Genomic DNA, 18542 nt, shown 5'->3' on the forward strand with positions numbered 1-18542 from the left:
TCTCCATCACAGGTCCATGTGTAGCTAGCCTGTTCCCAGTCTCCATCACAGGTCCATGTGTAGCTAGACTGTCTGCCGGTGTCCATAACAGGTTCATGTGTAGCTAGCCTGTCTCCCAGTCTCCGTCACAGGTCCATGTGTAGCTAGCCTGTCTCCCAGTCTCCATCACAGGTCCATGTGTAGCTAGCCTGTTCCCAGTCTCCATCACATGTCCATGTGTAGCTAGCCCAGTCTCCATCACATGTCCATGTGTAGCTAGCCCATCTCCCAGTCTCCATCACAGGTCCATGTGTAGCTAGCCTGTTCCCAGTCTCCATCACATGTCCATGTGTAGCTAGCCCATCTCCCAGTCTCCATCACAGGTCCATGTGTAGCTAGCCTGTTCCCAGTCTCCATCACATGTCCATGTGTAGCTAGCCCATCTCCCAGTCTCCATCACAGGTCCATGTGTAGCTAGCCTGTTCCCAGTCTCCATCACATGTCCATGTGTAGCTAGCCTGTCTCCCAGTCTCCATCACAGGTCCATGTGTAGCTAGCCTGTCTCCAGTCTCCATCACAGGTCCATGTGTAGCTAGCCTGTCTACCTGTCTCCATCTCAGGACCATGTGTAGCTAGCCTGTCTCCAGTCTCCATCACATGTCCATGTGTAGCTAGCCTGTTCCCAGTCTCCATCACATGTCCATGTGTAGCTAGCCCATCTCCCAGTCTCCATCACAGGTCCATGTGTAGCTAGCCTGTCTCAAGTCTCCATCACAGGTCCATGTGTAGCTAGCCTGTTCCCAGTCTCCGTCACAGGTCCATGTGTAGCTAGCCTGTCTCCCAGTCTCCATCACAGGTCCATGTGTAGCTAGCCTGTCTCCCAGTCTCCATCACAGGTCCATGTGTAGCTAGCCTGTTCCCAGTCTCCATCACATGTCCATGTGTAGCTAGCCCATCTCCCAGTCTCCATCACAGGTCCATGTGTAGCTAGCCTGTCTCAAGTCTCCACCATTGATCCATGTGTTGCTAGCCATGTGTCTCCCAGTCTCCATGGGGAGTATTCAACTCAAGCTACCCTAGAATGGGGCAGAAGTCCTAGAAACTCTCAGGAGTCAAGCTGCCGAACACGGTCACCCATCCAAGGACTCTCCGCGACCGATGTTGCTAAACTTCGCCTGATTTGCGACCGTGCGCTATGCACAGGACCACACTTCCAGTCACCATCAGTGTAAACATGGAGGATTGGTATTGCATGTCAGAACACCTATTAGTAATCTGTTACCTGTGTTTACCTGTCCCACCTGTGATCAACGCTCTTATATACCACATGCAGCGGACGTCATGTGTTAGCCCCAGGTTAATTACTGAACACTAATGACATACACACTGCTCCGTGCACGTGATGGTCTGCTAAACTAGTTGTCATTCAGACTGTTGCTCAGATTGTCATGATCACTCCCACAAGTGTTACAAAGTGTGTCATGCCCCGTACATCCTCTCATGGTCAGTAATCCAGATGATACTCCAAGTGAAGCCTGTTTGAAATCAGATCATGTGGAGTCAGTGAGTGTAGTTCCAGTGTACTTGTTGTTTTGATCCAATGAGAGTGGGTGCATGTTGTTTTGATCCAATGAGAGTGGGTGAATGTTGTTTTGATCCAATGAGAGTGGGTGAATGTTGTTTTGATCCAATGAGAGTGGGTGAATGTTGTTTTGATCCAATGAGAGTGGGTGAATGTTGTTTTGATCCAATGAGAGTGGGTGAATGTTGTTTTGATCCCATGAGAGTGGGTGAATGTTGCTTTGATTCAATGAGAGTGGATAAATGTTGTTTTGATCCAATAAGAGTGGATGAATGTTGTTTTGATCCAATGAGAGTGGGTGAATGTTGTTTTGATCCAATGAGAGTGAGTGAATGTTGTTTTGATCCTATGAGAGTGGGTGAATGTTGTTTTGATCCAATGAGAGTGAGTGAATGTTGTTTTGATCAAATGAGAGTGGGTGAATGTTGTTTTGATCCTATGAGAGTGAGTGAATGTTGTTTTGATCCTATGAGAGTGGGTGAATGTTGTTTTGATCCATTGAGAGTGGATGAATGTTGTTTTGATTCAGTGAGAGTTGGTGAATGTTGTTTTGATCTAATAAGAGTGGATGAATGTTGTTTTGATCCAATGAAAATGGGTGAATGTTGTTTTGATCCAATGAGAGTGGGTGAATGTTGTTTTGATCCTATGAGATTGGGTGAATGTTGTTTTGATCCAATGAGAGTGAGTGAATGTTGTTTTGATCCAATGAGAGTGGATGAATGTTGTTTTGATTCAATGAGAGTGGGTGAATGTTGTTTTGATCCAATGAGAGTGAGTGAATGTTGTTTTGATCCAATGAGAGTGGATGAATGTTGTTTTGATTCAATGAGAGTGGATGAATGTTGTTTTGATCCAATGAGAGTGGGTGAATGTTGTTTTGATCCAGTGAGAGTGAGTGAATGTTGTTTTGATCCAATGAGAGTGGATGAATGTTGTTTTGATTCAATGAGAGTGGATGAATGTTGTTTTGATCCAATAAGAGTGGATGAATGTTGTTTTGATCCAATGAAAATGGGTGAATGTTGTTTTGATCAAATCAGAGTGGGTGAATGTTGTTTTGATCCAATGAGAGTGGATGAATGTTGTTTTGATCCAATGAGAGTGGGTGAATGTTGTTTTGATCCAATGAGAGTGGATGAATGTTGTTTTGATCCTATGAGAGTGGATGAATGTTGTTTTGATCCTATGAGAGTGGGTGAATGTTGTTTTGATCCAGTGAGAGTGGGTGAATGTTGTTTTGATGCAATGAGAGTGGCTGAATGTTGTGTTGATCCAATGAGAGTGGATGAATGTTGTTTTGATCCAATGAGAGTGAGTGAATGTTGTTTTGATCCAATGAGAGTGGGTGAATGTTGTTTTGATCCAATGAGAGTGGGTGAATGTTGTTTTGATCCAATGAGAGTGAGTGCATGTTGTTTTGATCCAATGAGAGTGGGTGAATGTTGTTTTGATCCAATGAGAGTGAGTGAATGTTGTTTTGATCCAATGAGAGTGGATGAATGTTGTTTTGATTCAATGAGAGTGGGTGAATGTTGTTTTGATCCAATGAGAGTGGGTGAATGTTGTTTTGATCCAATGAGAGTGAGTGAATGTTGTTTTGATCCAATGAGAGTGGATGAATGTTGTTTTGATCCAATGAGAGTGGGTGAATGTTGTTTTGATCCAGTGAGAGTGGGTGAATGTTGTTTTGATCCTATGAGAGTGAGTGAATGTTGTTTTGATCCTATGAGAGTGAGTGAATGTTGTTTTGATCCAATGAGAGTGGGTGAATGTTGTTTTGATCCAATGAAAGTCAGTGAATGTTGTTTTCCACTGCAGTCAGAAAATGTTCTCCAGACAGCTATATGCCATGTTTATCACGGTGAGAATTGAACAAACACCATGTTATTTATTTGAATAACAAAAAGGATAATACCTAACAAAATATTTTTAATATCTTCATCTGTCATCAATCATGTGAAACTTTCATACAGGTAAAAATGTGAAACTTTCATACAGACAAAAATGTAAAACTTTCAAATATGTAAAATGTGAAACTTTATGTATGTAAAAATGTGAACCTTCATACAGTCAAATATATTTAGTTGTCCAAACAGCACAAAGCAGAAAGAAATACTTGAATTCTTCTCCTACCCACAAAGACAACGTAAATAATAGCCGCACTAAACAATGTTACCTACAGGTGTTTGTGTGTGGAGCCAGTCACGTGATTACACCTTTAACATCATAACTGATAAGCAAATCAGTACCTTAATTACTGTATTAAGACAAGGCCTTTAAGTCATTTGGACATTGGACCTTTCGAGGCTTTTCTACCGTGTCTGCATGTGAACACCCACACTCAGTTGAGATTATATTTCTTGTAAATGTCAGTGAGACAAATTTAGATTGTTTACATGCAGTTTAATTTGAAACTCGCTGTTAAAAAAGAATCATGATGTAATTGAACACAATGCTATGTATTTGTATGCACAAGGATTTTCATGGAATAACTGACTCCCTTTGTGTGAAAGGATGCTGCTTTCATGATATGAAGAATTCTCTAACAATACATTTTTACACGAGAAATCTATCCACATTTCCTGTTGTACAGAGCGGTAAAGATTTACGGTATCTCATCAAGGGTTGAGTAAATACATCACTAATTTGTGGAACAGCTTAATATTCTGATAATGTGTCCAGGTTGGTCAGTGCATGAAGCATGGAGATACAGATGAACTAGACACTTACCCTCGTTTTCTGGCACCCTCCTCGCCTCGTGCCAAATACCTGTTTCAGTTAACTCCATTTGTGTACAATTAGATCAGTATGTTGAGATCTGGATGTATGTTCACCTCCCCCTACAGTTTATGTGACAAAACGGTCATTTATTTCAATTCTGACTTGTTTCATGTGGTACTATTAAATGAAGTTGCTAGGAAACCGGTAATGATTTTTTTTTTCATTGGAGCTGTTGGAACCCTTCATGCATAAAGTTATGCATGTGCATGCTATCATGTGAACAGAGAGTACATTAAAGTTGCATATTTTCTTTTAATCTGCATGTTTACATTTGCATTTAGAAACTTGTTACTTTTATCAAAAGTAATTCAAACACAGACATAGAAAGTCAATTATAAACCTAGAAATTTAACATGGTTACAGGTTTTTACATGCAAAATGCATTACACATGCATACTCATTCTTCATGAATGCATGCATGCATACATACATACATACATACATACATACATACATACATACATACATACATACATACATATATACATACATACATACATACATACAGAAGTAATGACAAAATATACATTGTATTGTCACTTATTTATAAGTAAACAATGAAATACTTCACCTTAGTAAGATTTTCAAATGTAAAGAAATCTGTGCATATTGAAAACCCCAACGTGTTTCACATGAAATCACACAGATGAAAGTATTTATAGGTACGTAGTTTACCGGTAGTGTTTTGTGGAATTGTCGACATGGTGTAAAAATATCATGAGTGATTTACCATCTGTTTCTAAAGAAAAGTGTTAACTGCCAATATCTGATACCTTGATAATTCATCAACTAAAATATGTATATCTCACAACTCTCATTAAATACCAATATATTTCATTAGCACAGGATATGTGATTTATATTAGCATAATTACTGAAACTTGGTAAATACGCACCACCTTCATTGGCCTTACTATGGGGTATATAAACCCTGTTTTCTACAGATCACAGAACAGTTTCGAGTACCTGCTCAGTCTCCTCAAGTACTTTACCATTCGCAGCTAGTAATCAAAGTATCATGGGATATGTGGAGGGAGTGTTTCCATTTAGTATCGTAAGCTCCAATAAATGCTGAGAGAATCTGATGATTCGGGGAAGAGCTAATAATGAAGAAAGTTTGTACAGCTCGGTGGAGCGCGATGAATTCAAGCAGGTAGGGGTATGCGCAGGTAGATGCTCCTCGCATATGATACTTCTATCATTTTGACAGGACTTCTGTCATCAGGGAATTGAGCCAGCTGCAGCAAAGAATTGTCGGAAGGATCTGAATTCTTTGTGAATCCTGGATGTTGATTGTTAAGAGTTTGTCTTGGAATTTGTTAATGAGATTTTCCACACAGGTGTTTCTTGAGTGTTTGAGGTTGGTTCAGACATCTGGACACGGAGCGCGTCTCGGAGCGTGTCTGGGAGCGCGTCTCAATGTCTTATCATCTCAGTCTCGCTGTAATTGAGCCTGGATCACACCTACAGTTATAAAGGTTGGCTCAAAGCATTTCTTACCTAAATAAATTGGTGGAATGGTCAATATACATCAGACTGGTATGTCTTGGATTCCCTGTGTCTGGATTTCTCTAACTTCAAGGAGCTTGCTGAAGAGTGTATAATCCTTTGGTCGGGAGCATGTCATCAGTTAGTGAGGCGTGAAGATAGGACAGGAGAAAGTTACTTCATAGGCAGACCGTCTGTGTTAACATTCGTAAATTGCAGCTGAAATCGTGAATGTGGGTTCACATGGATATTTTACCATTATTTGTTGGCGGCAATAACAGGAACCAATCTCAGAGACCAAAATTGGATGTTGGAATCACAAATCTCATTGGAAAGTATCACTTGTTTTATTTGTGAAGAACTGATTTTAAGAAAAGTGTTAGATGAATTTAAAAGTAGAAGACAACTTTGGAAAAACGTTTGGTCGTTATGGGAGGCTGCACGTTTAATTCTGAAAATAACTGTGTTATTTAGAATTTATGGGAACATTTATTGCTGTTGAGGGACGGAGATACCTGTTGACAGATCTATGGAGGAAATGAAGGATTTCTTCATCTGTGAAAATGAATGAGATTCTCAGAGGTATGTGAGGATCGTCAGCACATGTTGATAGAGGAATCTTATCACAGCCAAACATTACGTGGTGCGTAATATAAGCTGGACTATATACAATCCTGACGGAAGTGAAATCAGTTGTCTTTGGTTGTGGATAAGCATTTACATGTGTTTTGCTTATCATGGTAAATATATCCCCTGTGTCTGGTGTTCCAGAACTCCGAGGTGGAGAGCGCCATCGTATGCTTGTGAGAATCAGCACATAGAACAAGATATCCTGAAGCTCCCTGCCTGGAGCACAGTGTCAAAATAAATGTCCTGATTATTTCTAGTTGTTGAAACCCAGCAGGGTGATACGACATGTTTGTTTTTGTGCAATAATTCTTTATGAAATTTACGTATGGCAATTGTGGAACAGTCTGGCTAACATATTTCTCAACTGGATGTAGATTCCTTGTTTTGTTAATTTGGACAAATTATCAAAATGCTTCATATAGTTGTAACAGTAAAAATTGTTACAAATTGTCAAAGATGGTCAAAGGTGTTCATGGTTTCATCTACCAACCAGGGTGTTGAATAATGTCGGGTGTGGCACTACTATTTTCCTCACAACTGTTTTGCTATATCTGACATGTTGATCTACACACCCTGTGTGTTGAATATACCTACCTTCCAGCCCCCCGACAGATTCCTACATCTCCTGGAGCACAACATCATAACAGTCTTGGAGTGCAGTGATCATTGACAGCGGGGAAATATCACGTGAAATATTGTCTAACGAGTATTTGTGTAGGATTCTCTTTTCCTGAAAGGAAGTGTAAAGGATATATTACATGAGATGGTTATTTCGTGAAAACAGCAAAATGAGTAGGCGACGAGGTATGTCTGATTGTGAAATAGACAGGGATTTTTGTGTTTTGACAAGAAAGGTGAAGGTGTTTCACACCTTAAATCTGAAGAGTTACACGAATTGTCTTCCAAAGAGAGAAAGGAGACAACGTTCGTTTCGAAAGTCTCGCAGCAACGATTATGAAGACAGATATAGACTAAGACTTGAGATAAAGAGGTTCAAGCCAGTAAAAGTAAGTACCTACTTATAACAGCTTGACACACATACAGTAATAAGTACAGTTTTATTATGAGTGGGGCCTCCAGAAGCGCTCATCATCATCATCATCATCATCATCATCTGTTAACTTTTGATCAGAATTACGTGTTTATATGTGAAAATTGGCATTTATCTTACATTATTATTGGAAATGACCAGTCAAAAATTAATTATGAAATTATTATTCGTGATAATATACGTTGTTTTGATGTCACGATGAAATGATATACTGTCATGCATTAATTCTGTGATTGATGCATATGTCAAAGTCACATTACAAGTTTATCATTTGTTGTGTCGATCGTCTTCATAGATTGCAAACAAAGAAGGCTGTGTATACGTTGTGTATAGTCTCCAGCCTTGCATAATGTGTATTATAGGCCTGCACAGTGCATGCATTGTATTGCCTGCAGACGGATTAGCTGCTGCACGGGACCCACGCACACCGTGGGGATCCCGGGTTAGAGTATGTCCCTATGTAGGTCCTAAGTATGATCCATTGAATCGGGTGGTTGGGCACGGTAACTTGGTTGATTGTGTGTCATTGGACCCCAAGATGCTGATCGTTGCTCATGTAAATCACTGGATTGTCTGGTCTTTGATTGTTTACATTGCCACTGTCATATAGCTGGATTATTGCTGAGTGCAGCGTTAAAAAAGAAACAGAGTCCAAACAATCCTCTCTTCACCATGATTAGCTACTGTGAGTGAGTGAATGTGGTTTGATGCTCCTTTTAGCAATATTCCAGCAATATCATGGCTGGGGACATCAGAAATGGGCTTCACACATTGTACCTATGTCGGGAATCGAACCCGGGTCTTCGGCGTGACCAGTGAACACTTCAACCACTACCAGACCACCGCACTAGCTGCTGTGAGGCCATATCATTATTATATCTTGTTCCAGTAATTGTCTTCATAAGAGGCAGTGGGGTAGCCTCATAGTTAAAGTGTTCACCCATCATGCCGAAGGCCCAGGTTCGATTCCCCACATGGGTACAATGTGTGAAGCCCATTTCTGGTGTCCCCCGCCATGATATTGCTGGAATGGTGCTAAAAGCGGCTTAAAATAACACTCACTCACTCACTCACTCACTCACTCACTCACTCGCTTTTTGTATTATATTTGACCTTATCCAGTAAGTTTCAGTTTGTTTTGTCTGGAGTATTCAGTGTGCACAATCTCATCTACACAACTATTGACACTTACAGATATGAGGCAGTCCACAGTCTAGGAAGAAAGGTCATTCAGACACTAATTAAGTCAGATGTGAAAACTATGAAGTTCAAATGATGATCGATCAACTTCATATTGAGGATATGGCTAGTGAGTCACACCCGCAGTATCACATACACCTGTAGTCCTATCACATAGCCTTGCTCCAAGGCTGTACTGAAAAAAAGTCCATGGATGTGTAGTTATTGTAATAGGCAAGTCTAGATATGTGGACAGTAGGACTCCAGTCCCTTATAGCGACAACTTGTTCTCATCATTAATTTAATCTAGAAATTAGGATTTAAACTAATAGTTATTGCTTGGAGACTTGTGCAAGTCTACCTGTAACACTGCTGCTCCAGGCACAGTCAGCATCGTTAGAGACGCAGCCTCCATGATTGTTTCTTCAGATAATTATGACTGTAATGTGTTCTGTCAGTTGGGGCTTTATTTGTAACTTATTATTAGAACATGTTTTGTGTTTTTCGATTCTCTTCTACAAACTTCTGAACTGTACAAGATGTAGGAGGGGGGCCTGTCATCTATTTTAAGATTACTGCAATTTGTTTTGCTTAGTTTCTCCTCTAGTCCTCTAGTCGTCTAGTCCTCTAAGTCCTCTAGTCGTGCCTTAATCCAGTAGTTGTGGGTCTGATTTCCTGATTCACCCTGACACACACACACACACACACACACACACACACACACACACACACACACACACACACACACACACACACACTGCAAACACTGCACACACACACTGCACACACACACACACACACACTGCACACACACACTGCACACACACACACACACATACACACACACACACACACTGCACATGCACACACACACACATACACACACACACTGCACACACACACACACATACACACACACACTGCAGGAAGCTCTAACCTGAAATTGTATCTTCAAAAAGGCCTATTAATCAGCCATTTCTTCTCATATCATTACATCATGTAATGCATACAGTAATATAAATATTTGTCTGTTGAGTAGATTTGTTCAATGTGTGTTTTCCTCAAAGCTCTTTATTTAAATAGTGCTGATATAATACATCCTCATGAATGTCGGAAATTTTGAGAAAGGGTTGTGATGAAATGTAGGTAAGTTGTGTTGGCACTGAGACAGGTCAGACAATAATAGCTAGAGTCACTGTAGGCCATGAAGCACAAAACAATTAACATCCTACCCCCTCTGCACTGGAGCTGTTCAGTGCATACGTCAGGACCTGTGTGTTGTGGCCTATACACTCTGCCAACTCAAGACGTCTCTTTAAGACTGTGAAGTGTGATGATACCACTCACAACAGATGCGTTTGTGATGCCTCATTCAGCAATATTCCAGCCATCAGCACTGCAGTCAGCGTGATGAAGGGTCAAGAAGTATAAAAACATGACACTTTTTATGGATAGCAACTTCTATTATTCTTTGTCATGACGTTTCAGAGCTACTTCTTGCGCCTTCAACAGGTAGATGCTTAGTAAGTGCATAGAGTTAATACATATAAATCATGTATGTTTGCACTAGACAAGGTCGGATTAATGTATAAAGATAACAATATAATGACAAAGCCATGAGATAGTAGTAAAGGAGGAAGAGGTTACTTATGGTCTGGAAGGTAATTTAAGGTACCGACGTTTACTACAATATCTGCAAAACTATCGGAACTACTCCAGTCAAAGTTGGTATGAGATTATTAAACAGTCATACATAACTGGATATTACATTTTAAGACAATCGGTGCATGAATAAAAAATCTGTCTATTTAGCTATCACTATATTTTATCAACAACCAGACCTGTTCGTCACGGGTGGAACGAGCATTCATTGAAACAGCCATCTGCATAATGCTACCCCTGCGTCACAGGGCCATATGACACAGTTGAACCAATCAACTCAACTCGAAAGGTTGCACTGGAATCACGCACACACGAATACGGTGTTAGCGTTGGGCGACTCAACGTGCGTGATTCCAGTGCAACCTTTCGAGTTGAGTTGATTGGTTCAACTGTGTCATATGGCCCTGTGACGCAGGGGTAGCATTATGCAGATGGCTGTTTCAATGAATGCTCGTTCCACCCGCGACGAACAGGTCTGGTTGTTGATAAAATATAGTGATAGCTAAATAGACAGATTTTTTATTCATGCACCGATTGTCTTAAAATGTAATATCCAGTTATGTATGACTGTTTAATAATCTCATTCCAACTTTGACTGGAGTAGTTCCGATAGTTTTTTAGATATTGTAGTAAACCTTCCAGACTTTAGCTCTCTCTATATTTTTTAACTCTATGCACTTACTAAGCATTCACCTGATTAAGGAGCAAGAAGTAGCTCTGAAACGTCGTGACAAAGAATAAAAGAAGTTGACACCCATAAAAAGTCTTATGTATTCGTGTTCTCACCACTGCTAAATGCCCATCAAAGACTTCATTCAGGCAAGAAGTAGCCCTGAAATATTTTTTACAAAGAATAGAAAGTTGTTATCCATAAAAAAGTGTCCCAGGGCTTTAATAACATTGCATACTATACAAATTATGAAGGACACAAATAGTTTACATTGCAAGTTCCCTGTTAGTATAAAAAGTGTGAAGTTTGCTGTGGTGTTCCAAGTGTCAAAGGCCAATATTTTAAATATTTTATATTCCCATCTATGTTCGGCTGAAGGCTTTTCAGGACATTTGTAACGCACCATATATACTGAAACTTCAAAGCAGTATGAAATTTATTTGCAAATTTTCAACCTCTAACAACAAAGTTAGGTAACCCATTTGTGTGAAATGGCCGCAAAACATTTACAGTTTTCTAAAGGTCAGTGTAATGTTAGCTGTCTCAGGAATCAGGTCATTTTCTTATGTTCACCTGATCTTAATTCTTTCAATCTTCAGGTAAAAAACATTGTGATGACCTTCACCCTACATGAGGTGTTATAAGAAATCGTTTACCTGAACATGCTGATTAAAGTTTGAACATTCCAAGAGTATTGATTTTCTCTTGTGTGTCGACTACACCTCAGGGGAGCAGAGATTCAAGGGGGACTCTTTAGGGGAAATTACAGGTAAATTCAGGTAGACAGGTGTTAAAGTTTCAATGAATCATTCATCTGGATATTTGAAAGTTGGTATTGTGTCCTGAGCTGTGTTTTCTATGATAACTCTGTGATGTGATAATCATGATCATAGCAATAATAATAGGCTCAAGGTACACTTTCATAATTCATTGTTTATAGACCTTTGCTCACTGTTTGCTTGAGTGAGTGAGTGAGTTTGGTTTTACGCTGCTTTTAGCAATATTTCAGCAATATCACGGCTGGGGACACCGGAAAATGGGCTTCACACATTGTACCCATGTGGGGAATCGAACCTGGGTCTTTGGCGTGACGAGCTAACGTTTTAACCGCTAGGCTACCCAACCGCCCCCGTGGTTTGTTTGAAGTGTATGTAAAGTGAAAGATGTTTAGCATGCTTACAGTTACACGATGCATGTGAAATAATTGTTTGCCAGCGCTAACGAACAGGGCTATCATTGTTTACTAGCCATGTATTTTCACACTACCAATTACAACAAGAAGAAATCTGGTAGCAGAGAGAGAAATTTTATACAACTTTATATTTTCATCAGCATCTATGTTGCCATGGTTACAATTGTTTTACAGCTGCAACCTGAGTATCAATATGACATGCTAATGTTATCAACAGAAGTTCACAAGTCTGAGTAAAAACTAAAATCCTTTTTCACAACAAATTTTACCTTTATGTTGAAGGCAACTTTGTGGTAACACATCATTTGTATAGACGAGAGAAAATAATACTGAATTTCTAACCCTGGAATCACCAAAGTATGCATTCTCATCAGGAATTGCCAAATATTCAGGGTGGCTCGGGTGGGTGAGTATGGTTTTACGCGGCTTCTAGCAATATTCCAGCAATATCATGGCGGGGGACACCAGAAATGGGCTTCACACATTGTACCCATGTCGGGAATCGAACACTGGTTTTCGGCGTGACGAGCGAACACTTTAACCACTAGGCTTTAACCACTTTAACCACTTTAACCACGACGGCCCCCCAAATATTCAGGAAGCTCTTCTGAGCCATGATACTAAGGTACAGCGTGTGAAATAATAGCCAGCCAGGATAGGTGGATAATTTATTACTGAACAGTTTTAGAATTGAGTAGCCACTTAAATTGTTTCTACTCTTCCAAATACAAGGAAAAATCTGTCAGCAGACAAGGAAACATTTGTTCGACTTCCAACAAGGTTAGAACTTCAATCTGAGTCGATACAGGTGTGGGAAATGTTACAGTATCTACTGATTATTTTGGCAGGAAATTCCTTTCCTGTTTTGAATTTCATATTTGTCATCTAAAGAACAATTTTGTAGCTCAGTAGATAGAAAATTAGGCTAGCCACTTGGGCTACCTAGATTTTATATTCACTAGCCAAAAGGATAAGAAAGCAGCTACAGGCCACTGGGCAAGCACTTATTTCAAACTCTTGTCAGAAGTACAATGATCAGAAATCTAGACTACTTACTGTGCATTTTATAGATTATTATTTAATATTAATGGTTGCTATATGGCTGAGATATTATCAATGCTGCATTAAATGTTACTGCTCGAATTTCTTAAGAATATTAAGAGCTTCTTTCAGCTACTGAGATACTTATGTTTCTAATCTATAAAAGCAGGAGTGATGGGAAATTGATTGATACTCTGTAGCAAAGCAATACCTGTGTTAGATTTATTCTGTACAGCCCCATGTTTGGTGCCAGTGTAGCAGCCATGAAATGTTTGAGTCTTGAGATGGGGTTTTATCCAAGGTCAGATGCCTCGTCCAGTAGGGCTGGGATGGGTAACTCGGGTACTCGGGTCGGGTGGTTCCTGAGTAGGACCTGGATACCCACAGGACTACCCAGACCTGGTCAGTCACATGATATATTGTTTAATGGCAAAAATTATCTAGAACTTCAACGGTTACACTATAAGTGACTAGTGTTCAAATTTCTTTCTGACTTTACATCCATTCCTTCTGACTTTATATGTTTGAATAGAGATAAAACTTCAGTCAACTTCAATGTATGCATGACCCGATCATTTTCTATGAGTATCTAAATATATTTTGCCAGGGCTATGGTCAAACTATTCCCTACCGGACATTTGTACCTATCTCTTGCGACCTACCGTGGGTACCCGGGTAGGGTCGGGTAATTGTGGGGTGGGTACCCGGGTAGTAAATTTGGACTCGTCCCAGCCCTATCGTCCAGGTAACCAAGTGGTTATCCCCATCAGGAAGGTGACATGGTCTACAGATGACGCCATGCCCTTACTACAGGCAGCAGCTTCTGGTCAGTAATTCTGGAACATGAAAGTCAATGAAGTGTCTGTTTTCTCTGCTTCTTTTTCAGACAACAGTGTCATAGAAAAAAAAATTGTTTCTCTATTTTTTATGACATTGTGGTATAACCGTTTTACGAAAAAAATGTTTGGCAACTGAACAGAATGACCCACTTTGGAGGTTGGAGATTATACAGTGGCCAACATGTTGCACATTCTTGTTCGATTAATCCCCACCATGTTGTCCTCCCCTTCCATGTCTGGTCGTGTTTATACATGAACAGTTCTTGTATAAACAGGAACTCCACACTAAGTCAGCAGTTGTGTTGTGTTGTGAAGTGTAATCTCTGCTCAGTCCACCTGACACTGTTGTTCGATCTCTGCTCAGTCTACCTGGGATTGTTGTTCGATCTGATCAGTCTTCCTGGGATTATTGTCAGATGTCTTACTGTCTACCTGGGATTGTTGTTAGATCTGATCAGTCTACCTGGGATTGTTGTTAGATCTGTGCTCAGTCTACATGGGATTGTTGTTAGATCTCTGATCAGTCTAGCTGGAATTGTTGTTAGATCTCTGCTCAGACTACATGGGATTGTTGTTAGATCTCTGTTATCTACCTGGGATTATTGTTAGATCTCCTAACGTCTACCTGAGATTGTTGTTAGATCTCTGTTATCTACCTGAGATTGTTGTTAGATCTCTTAACATCTACCTGAGATTATTGTCAGATCTCTTACTGTCTACCTGAGATTGTTGTTAGATCTGATCAGTCTACCTGAGATTGTTGTTAGACCTCTGCTCAGTCTACCTGGGATTGTTGTTAGATCTCTACTCATTCTACTTGAGAGTGTTGTTCAATCTCTGATCAGTCTACCTGAGATTGTTGTTCGATCTCCTAACATCTACCTGGGATTGTTGTTAGTTCTCTGCTCAGTCTACCTGGGATTGTTGTTCAATCTCTGCTATCTACTTGAGATTGTTGTTAGATCTCCTAACATCTACCTGGGATTGTTTGTTAGATCTCTGCTCATTCTACATAGGATTGTTGTTACAGTGATGTAGTATTCTTGGAATTTCTTTTATAATTCTGAGACACCTCTAGGATAGAATGTGTTCACCAGTGTTTACCAGTGTTCACCAGTGTTCACCAGTGTTGTAAAGCACGTAACCCAAAGAAACAACGGGTACAAGAATTGGAGATCATTTATTTATAGGTTTGGGTATTTTATGTTTGCTTCTATAAGTTATAGTGCCAACATTGAACTTCTTGTTCAATGGTTTGATGTTATTATTTCTAATAATCATCAGATTTATTTAACACAGCGATCTATATAAAATTTTGGCATTCAGTGTGTTTGACTAGGGATATATCAGCTACCATTTTGATCCTAAAGTGATCTGTCTTCTAAAAGCATTTCATTTTCGCACTCAAGTGTATGAGCACAATATTTCTCTTATTAACAGGCAGTAAAACAGCCTCTCTATCATGATAAATGTTGGCCAGAGAGTACAAGGTGTAATTGAAAGCCTCGCAATGATGGTGAGAATCCAAGCGGCGCCACAAGATGAGGAAGAACTTTATGACTCGCTTCAGTAATTACTGTTAATATTCTGCATATTAAACCATATCGATTAGCCATCTGGAAAGGAATTACAGTAGTTGCAACGATGATACAAAAGTTACACCTACATTGCTAATTGATTTTTAGTAAATTTGTCTCAGTAGATCGATACAGCAGCAGGTCTAATCAATACATCCGTAGGGAGGGATCTATCGTAACGTGGTTATTCTTCTATACCTGGTATGATCAGCAGTTTGCCATGAAATCTGGGCCAGATAATCACATTAGGGGAGCCGGAGTGACAGCCATGGCACCTTGCACACGTCTGCTTGATGTCCCGCGGCTGTGTATTAGTGTCCGCGAAACATGCTGGTCGGTTGCATGTAAAATGCTGCTGGATTCTAAACTGGAAAGTCGGAATTGTGATTTGGAGCGACTTTTAAGGTAATGTTTGTGAACGTTTTTGGTTATTTGGAGGAACACAATTGGTCCAATGGTCTAATGCACTAATGCCAGGATTTGCTGATCATGGGTTTGAATCCCAGATTTACCCTGATTATGAACCTTGCTCACTGGGTTCAGAGTGGTCAAGGCCCCCAACCTGAATAACTTTTGACTCTGCTGTTTGGACCGTAAAGCTACTCACTCACTCTGTTGATGGTGTCATACTGTTGTTAGGAAAATAGTTTTTACACTTCACATGATATTTACCTGAAGTAATTCTGGGGCAGAATAGTCCTGAGTGCCTAATATTTTGTCAAAAGCGGCTGTTTAGGAGAGTATTCGGTTTCTGAATCCAGTGAGGAATACTCTCTGTGCCTTGATAAAACCAGATATTGAAAATTTTCAATAATCTGCTTTTTTTCACTCAAAATCCAGATTCAATTATTTACGGGCTGCTGTCACAGCTGGAATATTTCTAGATGCAGTGTTACGCAACAAACAAATCAAATCAAACCATCAATTGTAATTCTATTGTAATGTTGGATGATCCTTGCTATTACTTGATGTACATACATGTTAGACAACCAGAGAATACTTGATCCAACCTTCTTGGAGTTCACAGAAATATGCTATTTTCCAAACAGCATGTCTCCATTGAAACTAATTGCAGTCAGTGATTCCATATGGAGATGTGGATGTTTTTAGTTCCTCCGAGAAATATCATAGAGTGATTCTAATTCTCCCGAAGAACTGTTTCGTGAAATAGTCCTGTAAGATAATCACTTGGATTGATTTAAGAACTGTGCATGTCCTTTAGATGAAGTCATTTTCGTATTGACAGCATAGCCATCTAAACATGTATACCATTACAACCCTCGAGGGGTGTTCTTATCTCTGTAAGACCGCCTCCGTGGTCTAGTGGTAGAGCGTCCACCCGGAGAGCGGATGGTCCGGGGTTTGATCCTCGGCCGCGTCATACCAAAAGAAGTTAAAAGATGGTACTTGTTGTTACCCTGTCTGGCGCTCAGCATTAAGGGACTTAAACAAAGACTGGTCGGCTCAGTATACTGTGTCTGAGTGGGGTATTCATGTTAAACAGCAGCATGGTATCTCAGTGAGCTAGCATTATAAATCGGCATCAGTTCGAACTAGTACAAGCAGCCACACACACATACACGTGCATGCACGTCGCTATATAAGTACAATAATCTTGGACGCGACGTTAAACCCCATTTCACCTCACCTCACCTTATCTCTGTGTCAGGGCCGTATATGACTGATTATAGAAATGGATGCTGTTTCACAATATCAGGAACTATTCAAAGAATAGTTTTTGACTTCAAATTACATCCTCTTACATCAGGGAAATTGTTTGTTGATAATAATTTCCCATAGGTAATGGATTGCTTGTTCTAAACCAACTAACAAACAAAATGTGTAGTCTGCAGTTTTCAAAGCCTTTAAGTGTAGTCTATAGTTATACCCCCGTTTACGAAGTAAATCGGGGGTATATAGCGTTCCGTCCGTCCGTCCTTCTGCCCGTCCATCCTTCCGACCGAGCTTTTGTACGGCCCATATCTTTTTAACCATGCACCCTAGCTTCACCAAACTTACTACACACATTAACCACAATGAGTAATTGTGCCTTTTGCTAGTTTGAAGATTCTGAATTTTTTAATTTTTGCCGTTTCCATGGAAACATTAGAAACTTAAACTTTTAGGGTGGGTGTTTTGTACGGCCCATATCTTTTTAACCATGCACCCTAGCTTCACCAAACCTGCTACACACATTAACCACAATGAGTACTTGTGCTCTTTGCTAGTTTGAAGATTCTGAATTTTTTAATTTTTGCCGTTTCCATGGACACATTAAGAAACATCAAGAATGTATGTTGTGCTAAGCATTGATTATCCCACACTAGATTGAAATATATTTGCAAAAACATGTGTTCATTTCAAACATAATGCATCCTCATGGGGTTACAAAGGAAAGGGCAGTTCCTCTGACTTAAAGCAACAGGTATATTTCATTAATTAACAAACTATTTACTATTTGTTGTTGACCAGCGGGGATAACGGGGGTATGTGAGCTTTGCTCACTTCTTTCTTGGTTTTTAAAGCCCTGACCTACCAAGTTAGTCGAAGGTCTTTAGGGCTCTGTCAAAGCTGTTGACTTTAGGGCTGTATTTTTTACCTACCATGATGTACATTTCTACTAGTTTTTTTACTGGCACTGAAGTACTTGAGTTTTTGCTCAGATATTATTATCAACAAGCGTTGATATATTTGATAGCATCCAAACTCATTCTTTCTCCTTTTTTGTTGTTGTAAACAGTTACAAAGTAGACCCAGTTTATGGATAACAACTTCTTTATTTACTTCAAAGGTGACATTTGGTATAAATCCTTTTACCATTGTCAAGCTTGTAACAATACATGATCTGAGGTTATGTTTCTTGGAACAG

At 39.8% G+C, this 18542-nt stretch overlaps 1 protein-coding gene across 1 annotated transcript in view; it reads left to right on the forward strand.

Annotated features, from left to right (window-relative positions):
* LOC139453341 (1-phosphatidylinositol 4,5-bisphosphate phosphodiesterase epsilon-1-like) overlaps window positions 1-18542 on the forward strand; it is a 369664-nt gene that overhangs the window by 256834 nt on the left and 94288 nt on the right. The window lies entirely within an intron of this gene.

This window comes from Haliotis cracherodii, unplaced genomic scaffold (genome assembly GCF_022045235.1).
Source record: "Haliotis cracherodii isolate W230 unplaced genomic scaffold, xgHalCrac1.p SCAF_9, whole genome shotgun sequence".
Taxonomy (NCBI): Eukaryota; Metazoa; Mollusca; class Gastropoda; order Lepetellida; family Haliotidae; genus Haliotis; species Haliotis cracherodii.